The sequence below is a fragment of the Pieris napi genome, chromosome W (genome assembly GCF_905475465.1).
Source record: "Pieris napi chromosome W, ilPieNapi1.2, whole genome shotgun sequence".
NCBI lineage: Eukaryota > Metazoa > Arthropoda > Insecta > Lepidoptera > Pieridae > Pieris > Pieris napi.
The window spans coordinates 714,981-724,653 of record NC_062258.1 but is presented as its reverse complement, the minus strand read 5'-3'; the positions used below and the strand labels follow the sequence as shown (position 1 = coordinate 724,653).

The window sequence follows — 9,673 nt, the reverse complement described above, 5'->3', positions numbered from 1 at the left end:
ACTGTAATTTTCTAATCTAAATAGTCTAATCAAAATAGTTTGATCGTTCGTAACAAATTTATAAAAAAAAACAAAATAGGATATAATAAAAAATGGAGGCAAGATTTTATTTTTAATTATTCAGTGATGAATAATCTAGGTTCTAAGTCTTTGATTCACTCAAATAAAAAGCACAAATTTAAAAGAAACTGAACGTAAATGCGACATTATTCGCTTAAATCGTCGCAAAATAATTTTTTTTCTAAACTTAACATTTTATAAATTTTACTAACATTAAAATAATATTGAAAAAAATAGTTTAAAAAATAATGGAATAAATTAAAGGCTGTTAAAAAAAACATAATTTTTTAAGCTTTTAATCAAAAGGAAGAAAGGAAAAAATTACGCTAAAGCAATAAACAAAATGTATAATATTATTAAAATAAGTCAATGGAAAATACTTACCAGTTGATCCCAGGAACTTTTTTCACTTTACGCGGGACAACTGCTTTCTTTAATATTATCAAAATTGTACGCCGCAAAATTTTAATTGCTTTAAGTTCACAATAATATGAATTAGAAATAGCTAAATAGTTAGCTCAATTCCAAAAATTAATATTCACTGGGTACAAAGTTTGGAATAAAGGAGCGCGTAGTCTGAGGAGCTGTGATAGACTGGCGGGAGACCGGGCAAAGCTAGCTTTTATAGTTGCATCTATGGAGGGATGAGGTAATTACACGCCCAACCCGCAACACGTAGCATTGCACCCAGATTTCAGGGAGGCCACCCTTTTACACCCACTGGACATAGGGTTGCTAGTCATCATTTTACAATTCAATAATTTAAAGAAAAAACTTTTTAACCAGATTAAAGCTATGTATTATTATAAATTTACAATTATTTAACATAATTTTAAATTTATCCGACGTTTCGCGTGCTTTACAGCGTGCGTACATAACTTTAATCCGGTTAAAAAGTTTATTCTGTAAATGTGTAAAGGTTATGTCAATAAAAGACAATACAATTCGATAATTTCTCTAAATCTTACATTTATGCAGATTGCATATTTAATATTAGCATTTCCGTCAATAACTTGATTGATTAATTCATCGCTTAGTGGCCTTTAAATAGAAAAGTTTACTAACATGTGATATACCAAAGTAGCGATAATATAATCTTAAAGGTTAACACACTTTTGAAATAACGTTTTCCGAGATAAGAATAACCTTTAACATATAGTTTCTTATAAAAAATATACTTTACTGAGTTGCAAGTCTTTTGCTACCAGTGGTAATTTCTCTAAAACTTTAAACTTCCATTACAATATATCTAAAACAGATAGAATCAAAACAATCATAGTATTGATTTCTCAAGATTTTTAAAACATAGCAACAGCAAAATATTTAACGATACTGGTAATGGCGAATAGCTAATTAGTAGGAATTACAACACCATGGAAACGGAACGTGTCAGATCGGGAAAAGGAAAAAGTATTGTATAAACAAATCGTCTATAAATCACGTATATTTTTAGAAGGGTCGATGTACGAAAATCTTTTGACGAAGCGTATAATATACCTTTTAATGGTTTCCAAGATATATCGCTTGGTATGAGGATTTTCATTAAAAACAACTGAGTATTATACAAAATCAAGTACAAATTATACATATTGGATATCATTTTGTTACGTTTTTAATAAATCTTAATATATATAAATTACGTGTCACGTTGTTTGTCCGCGATGGACTCCTAAACTACCGAACCGATATCAATCAAATTTGCACACCGTATGTAGTTTGATCCAACTTAAAAGATAGGATAGCTTACATCTCAATTTATACCCGCAATATTATTTTATTGCAAAATATTTGTTTATTATTGATAGTCACAATTCTAACAGATGGCGCCGTGTTGAAAGTACCAACGTTTCACATAAGCTACAATTTAATGGCATAACCACCAAAAAGCATGGTTGTCACCATGACTGGTGTTCTCCTACCGTTTCCCTTGAATAGTTTACTACTATGTAATATAACAAAAACCTTAGGCACAGCAACGCTTGGCCGGTCAGCTAGTTTAAATATATAGATAAAATGTATCATTCAAAGCACTTGTTGCACACAACACGATATTCGCAATTGCAGCGACTACTTTCTCTTGACAGATTAACTGATCAGTTGTTTGTCAAAGAAATGCAGAAATGTATCTTATCTTGTTACATTATTTACACGTGAATAAAGTAATATAAAATATGCATTATGCAACAACCCTTAAATAAATAACGATATACCAACTGCGCCATTTATTGATTTTATGATTAATGTTGTAAGTACACACGTAGGCGTGGCTAGCTACCACGCCCATTCAATGCCTCTCCCACCCAACCCATTCCAAGAAATGTTTTTATTTTCAATGTTATATACATGCGAATGTAAGGTATTGATTTCAATAGAATTACATAACAGCTAGAGTGAGCTAGAGATAAATAGAAAAAATTGTACCTATAGATGTGATAGATGAAGTATAGATAGATACTATTATAGCCTAATAATATTGTTCTCAATCCCATGCTTAAGTTTTAGGACATTAGATGGACCAAAGTAATATTCTACATTCTGCAATCGCATAAGAAATTACTGCAGAAACGACTGACTGTATGTATATTAATCAAAACATGTCATACTTGTCGTTAAATAAAATACATATTTAAACGTAGTTTAAACACAATTTAGGAAATATTACTATGATATTATCATTCAAATCCAATAAGATTAAAATACAACGATAATAGACATTCCTGACACAATTAACAGCGTTGACCCAGTGACATAGTGCGTCTCTGAGTCCGACGGTCATATTATTTTCTTTCTAGGTGCACAATTAACATTTGCACCTACGCTGAAGGCAAATATCGTGAGAAAACTGACTTGTCTTAAAACCAAAATGTGTGTCAGGCAAAAATAAACGATCATAATATCGATCATATCGAAAAAATCACATCACGTAACAATTGGCCCCTGACCAATAGATATATAATGTACTATGGATGAATGTGAAATCTCCAATTGGGCTAGCGTGGGGACTACTGACCATTCCTTCTCGCCTAAGAGATGAGGCCTCTGGCCATTAGTGGGACATATACAACATGTAATTAAGAACGCTGAAAATCTCAAAGTTTATCCCCGGCCCCGGTGGTATAGTTACGCCACTGCGTAGATTGGCTAACTTATAATACTTACCCAAACATGAAAATAAATAAAATAAACATAGCCTTTATGCGTACACTATAACAACAGTAAGTCCATGTCTTTTAAGTTTTACACTAGTAGGTACTCGACCTCCGACGGAGTGAACATGAAAATACAGTCACGAAGTTTTTCGTAGCGAGTATCGTAGCACATCAACGACTCGTAGGTAGTTTTTTTTTTTTAGAAATAGATTAATAGTAGTAGTGTCTCTTATTATTCGTATATTATTTCGTTTTCCTCTCTACTCTATTTGTCTATTTGTATTAGGGCAGATTCATTTAAATGTGTTAGTCTATGAAATGTAAATTTGGCGCCTTCAGCAATTATAGAATACATTACTTATTGTCTATGTTATATCTGGTATCTATGATTTGCTCTGTGTAATGTGTATAAGCTTACTTCCTTTTTCGCCATTGTCTGGTTAACATTAAAATATAATTAACACAGTGATTAATAAAATACTCGTTTCATTTAACAGGTTATGGGCCCAGACCACCTGATTTTATTTAAAAAACAAAATAGTTAAAGTGAAAAGTGCGAAATTGAGTTCAGTATAACCTCAAAACTCGCCACGCGTTTTCCAATATTCTTCATCAGCAAAAATGTCTTCAAATAATACGATGGCACTGATTGAAAAGCTGACTGGAAGAGAAAACTATCCTACGTGGAGATTTGCAGTGCAAACCTACCTCAAACATGAGGAATTATGGAGTTGTGTCACCGTGAAAGACAATGAAACAATTGATCCCAAACTTAACACAAAAGCGAAGTCGAAAATTATCTTATTAGTACATCCCATCAACTATGTACATATACAAGAAGCCAAAACAGCTAAAGAAGTTTGGAATAATTTAGCCAAAGCTTTCGATGACAAAGGTTTGACACGCCGAGTTGGTCTGTTGAGAGATCTGATCAATACAACACTTGAAAATTGTCTGAACATTGAAGATTATGTTAACAAGATCATGACCACTGCTCACAAGTTAAGAAACATTGGTTTGGGTTGGGTGTGAGTCAAACGAACCTGGATTTGATGATACTGATTGTGCAGGAGTCTCGGGGACCCTTGATTGAAACACCTCCAAGTGATTTTAGCTTAAGGATAAGCGTCAAAGTATTTTAAAAAAAAAATTTTAACTTTTGTCAATTATATTGAAATTATAAACAATCCGCCATTATCTAACTACTTTTCTATTGGTTATAAGAGATGTGACATTCTCGATTTCTATTGGTTATAAGTGATGTGTCATTGTCGTTTTCTATTGGTTATAAGTGATGTGACATTTTCGGTAAATTAATTGGATCGATTATTTTCTCATTTGTTATTTTTAAAGTTGAACCTAATCGAATCGATTATTTCCTCATTTGTTAATTTTATAGTTGAACCTAATTTAAGCATTACTTGTCAAATGTACATACATTACATTACCTTCATGTTTTAATTAATGTATGGTTCCGAAAATTATTAAATTATTCAAATAGTACCCAAAACCGAATCAGAGCACCCCACTATCCACGTGGTCTTGTCTGCCTTACCCCTAGAGTGTATATAAATAATCGGAGGCGCGGAGGAAGAGCAGCCCCCACCCGCTGTAACAAAGCACTGGCATTATGAAAGCTGTAGCGGCTGAGGCTGGTCGTTACCAGTGAGTTAGCCATTTTAGCGAAGTTAAAACTTGTTTTATGTGAAAATATTCTAACATAGGACAATCTATATGTATCTTGGGGTAAGTTTATAAAATAATATCTATAATACAGCATTATTTTACGAAAAAATTATATATATAAACATTAAGCTTCGTGAAATAGAACTTTGTTATTGTTACAGAAGGCCCGTTTCCACTTTAAAAGTTTAAACCTCTATTTCAAGAATAAATGACCATTAACAAATTCTTAATATAATATCTATAGATGGCGAAGAAAATGTAGGCACGAAACGCCCAATTGGTTTCTCGGCGTTGGTTACTATCGCTTTTTTCCAATACTCAAGAAATTATATGGTATTGACGAAACCTAGAACATATGCTGCTGAGATGAACGAAGAGTCTAGTAAATAGATGATCTAAGGTAAACATTTTGATTATTTAGCATTAAAAATATCATTTTTATCCTAGAACCAATTTTTCGATGCAGTCTTGATCATGTCTTGTCTCCAGCAGAGATAAGTCGAACAGAAAACGATAAATAAGTTAAGATAGGTAAATTTTGTTATACCTATATTTGTATTTTTCTACTATACTAAAATTATAAATCTAATAATTTCAGAGATCCCCAAATGTTCAAAATTTCTGATAGAAAAATACATTCTGCCTTTGAAGAAGAAGAATATTACATTTGTATCATACAACAAGGCCCCTGGATATAAAGACACAATAGTGCAGACATTTTCAAATTATTGAATTTCGACTACTTATCCTTCAAATTATAATAAATGATAACACAGTAAACAATTTCGGTTCCTATATTTTTATAAAATATATTGATATAACATTAAGGTTTTGGATAAAAACATTATTCTGCTTTACACAAGTATGAAATACCATCATTACATACATCATGGTTTAAGTACTTATTAAGCTTTTTTAAATTTATCGTTCATAACTATTACTTTTTACAAACTAATTAGGAAATATATTAAGATAAATATATTTGTCTACAAAATAAAGTAGATGTTATTGATTAGCTCTATGTGAGGCTGTGTTTGAATTAGTTTTTATTATACTTAAGTTTGTTTTACTGAAAGTTATTTTGTAGTGTGTTAAAAGTTTACTATAATTATTAAATTAAATGTGTAAGTTATTATATTGTTCTTTTATTAACCTATAAAGTAACATGGCTTATATATTTTTCATTTTGGCTTAGCTATGTATTTAACTCGGTTACTACGTTTTCTATAGGCAGTCATTAAATAAGTGGTAGATTTAATTAAATATTTTATTAATATAACAATATTATTAGATACAAAAAAAATTATTATGAAGTACACAATTATCTTAAACACGGTAATACAATTTTTCATATAAAAATCATAGTTGTCCAAACTGCATTCAAAATAGATTAGTGGTCTCGGTTTAATATTTCTTCTTAACATTTCAATAATTGGTCATTTTCTTCCTCATTCTTGACAACTACCGCGGATGGCTGTAATACAATGGTTATCTGTTAAAATTGTAAATAGGGAGATGTGGTAGGTCACTGTACTGACACAATAATATTGTGTAGCAATTGAATTATTGTAAAGTTAAGTAAAATAATAAAAAAACTTGCATAAAACACACAAAAACATATATATGGGATATCTTTGTATTTCTAAGTAAAGTATCTTAAAAACATGTTTGATAATATTATAACTAAGCCAAATATTATTAAAAGTTTTATGGTAACAAGGCTTAGTAATTTCGCACACAGTATTTGATTCAGTACTATGAATAAAAAAAATCTTGAGCACACCTATATTTAGACTCAAAAATCCAAATCCAAGTATGTACTTTAAAAACAATTATTTATGAATGAAACAAATCCAAGACCCATAAAGGGTATGTTTAGTGCTAAAGTGTAGTCAGCAGCAATAACTATCTTTTGATTGCTTCTATGTTTATAAAAAAAGTTATGGCAATGTCATTTCCAACATTTAAAATTAACGTTGATTACTTGAAATAGTATGAATTTGAGCAATTGAAAGCTTATATATTTGATCCAACATACCTAACATGATTATTTATACTTGTATTCTGAAATCTGAACAATTAAATTAAATTCAACTTGATCAGTTATAATTAATACTTCTCATATAGGAAACCTAATTTTTTTTTTATTTGACATGTTTAACCAACAATTTCATTATTCTTTACAATGTCGCTTCAATTTAACCTATTACATTTGACTTCAAATTTGCCATCAAACAAACTTTGTTAACTGTTTTTCTAGACACTACTTATTCCTATTTATTAACTATGATAGTTATTATATTTCTAAAATAGTTTTAATAGAATTAAGTTTTTATGAGTGTTAGTAAAAACAGGTAATATTGTTATTGTGTGTTTGACCTCTGAATCACTTAAAAAGGTTGCGATAGTAGTTTCATGGCATCTAAAAAGTACCAACACTTGCACTTACACAAATGAATAAATATATAAACACTAATTTTTCTTCTTTATAGATAGATACCCTTTTATTTTATAATTACTCAACAAAATATTATATGAAAACATTGGTATTCACCTTTAGTAACATTTTGAAAATTTAAGATACCTATCCATCCTGTTTAGTTTGAATCCTTAGACCATTTGCTGAGAGAATCACTTTTAGCGTGACATAATAATCTTTTTGTTAAGATAATATTCTTAAATTTTTTTACAATATATCCAGATGTTAGGTATCCCTTGTCGGCTAAATACGAAATATAAACTCTTAATGTTATAAACAAAATACGTAACTTAGATGTATTTAAATAATCTTACCTTTAAGCGGCCCCTTTGCCAGATGGGTTTAATAATTTTTCGATATTAATCTTGCTAATTATTTTCCATCAGATAAGTCATTTTTGAGATATTTTCACAGTTTATCTTTTTTTAATATTATTAATTTTATTTCAAACGTCGACCATTTTGTTCTCTATTTTGTTTTATTAAAAATATTTTGTTTATGTATGATGAAAATTTTGACAATTGGGTCATTCTTCTTTTTAACCTACAGTGAGAAAATAAACAAGGAAATTACTATTATTTTTTTCTTAATTGTATTTCAACATGCACTGTACTATATGCATAATGGCTATGCACGATCAAATGACAAATATATTGAATAATTTAATTATAAAAGTACGTGACAAAGTAGTAAATCCGCGTGACAGAAGTGTATCTCATACAAATTCCCTATGTCTCCCGCTACTTCAGCTTGCGTTTAATCCATAATATTACGAAAAAATTATATGATGACACCAAACATGAAAATATCTTATAGCTCCTAAATATATTGCCTATCATGCAATAGCAACCATTATTTTTTATCACTTTTAATAAAATATTAAAAAAATATCAAATACTTGTCTCCTACTGCCTGGTGTTTTATTTTGTAAATTCTGTCACGTGGGTTGTCCTTCGAAATACGCGTTTGTGCCGCTCGTCTTTGTGGCCTGTGATTGAAGGTTTAGACCTCCTTCCCCCCCTTGGTACACTTTCCCCTATGAGATCAAAAGTCAGCGCGTCAATCGCTCGAAAGCTGTGACAGAAGGTGTGTGTTTTTATTCGGCTACCGCTTCGTCACGTAAGTAATGGATTCAAAATATAATTATTATTGTTACTTTTTGTTGTCTACTCTCACGTTATAAGAAATATTTTGTTGTCAATGAGTAAATTATAAATTCTATGTCAGCTTTTAAATGTTATCGACTTAGCAACAAGTTTTTACCCCTGCGTCACATGTCAACTCTGTCACACTTTTACCTAATGGCAAACAATTTTTTCGAAGATTATAAGTTTCGCCAAATATCCTGGAACTTCTTTCAATCAGGGCATGGAAAAGGAGCTTCTGATGGTTGGAGGGACAATGAAACGCCAAGGTGATGCCATAGTAGGTAGAGGAAACTACACTCGCGAGCAAACAAATCGACTCAAGCGCTACCTCTGCATTCAAAGATTGTTTTAAGTGAAAGTATACAACATTTTAATACAAATTATATGTCATTTGAAAGCTTAAAACTTCAGCTTTTATGAGATGTCATCATTATTAATATCCATGTATCCTTTTTTTATTATTGTTGTCTGAACTTAAATGGGGGGAAAATGGGATTCTGGGTAAAGGAGTTGTGTTCAGAATTGACAAATAAAACACGTTTTTTTTTCTTAAAGAGTATAACATTTATTGGTTCACTAACTGGTACTGCCCCCCTAGCCCTAATTACAGCCCGTATTCGGTTCTTCATCGGCCTTATTCATTTTTTGACGGTGTCTTGAGGAATACCTTCCCCCTCCTCTAAGAAAGCTGCTTTCAATTCTTCAAGGCTCGAATGGGCTGGATTTCTTGCTCGTACCCTTTGTTTGAGCTCATCCCATAAATGCTCGACGGGATTTATGTCTGGACTGAGCGCAGGCCAGTCCATTGTGCGCAAATCGACTTCTCGAAGAAACTGCTGAGTAACGCGCGCTGTGTGGCATCGAGCATTGTCATGCATTAGGATGAAGTTTTCGTCAACAAATCCTGCGTAGGGCACAACATGTTCCAGGAGAATATTTGTGATGTACCCATCAGCTGTCAGTCCTGCTCTTCGGCCTACTCCAGGCACGAAAACGAGCTGTGTTTTACTCTCTAACGAGATACCAGCCCACATCATGCAAGAATCGCCACCATAGGCAACGATTTCTGCGAATCAGCATTAGGAAAATCACTCTCCCGGACGCCTGTAGACCCGGCCTCTCCTTTCACTGCCATTCATACACATTCTGCA

General features: G+C 31.7%; 1 long non-coding RNA gene across 1 annotated transcript; it reads left to right on the top strand.

Annotated features, from left to right (window-relative positions):
- The first annotated feature begins 4,898 nt into the window (after positions 1–4,898).
- LOC125062056 lies at positions 4,899–5,539 on the top strand. The gene is made up of 3 exons (XR_007119149.1): positions 4,899–4,955; positions 5,057–5,295; positions 5,494–5,539. It is a non-coding gene; the product is annotated as an uncharacterized LOC125062056 (long non-coding RNA).
- The last annotated feature ends 4,134 nt before the right edge of the window (positions 5,540–9,673 follow it).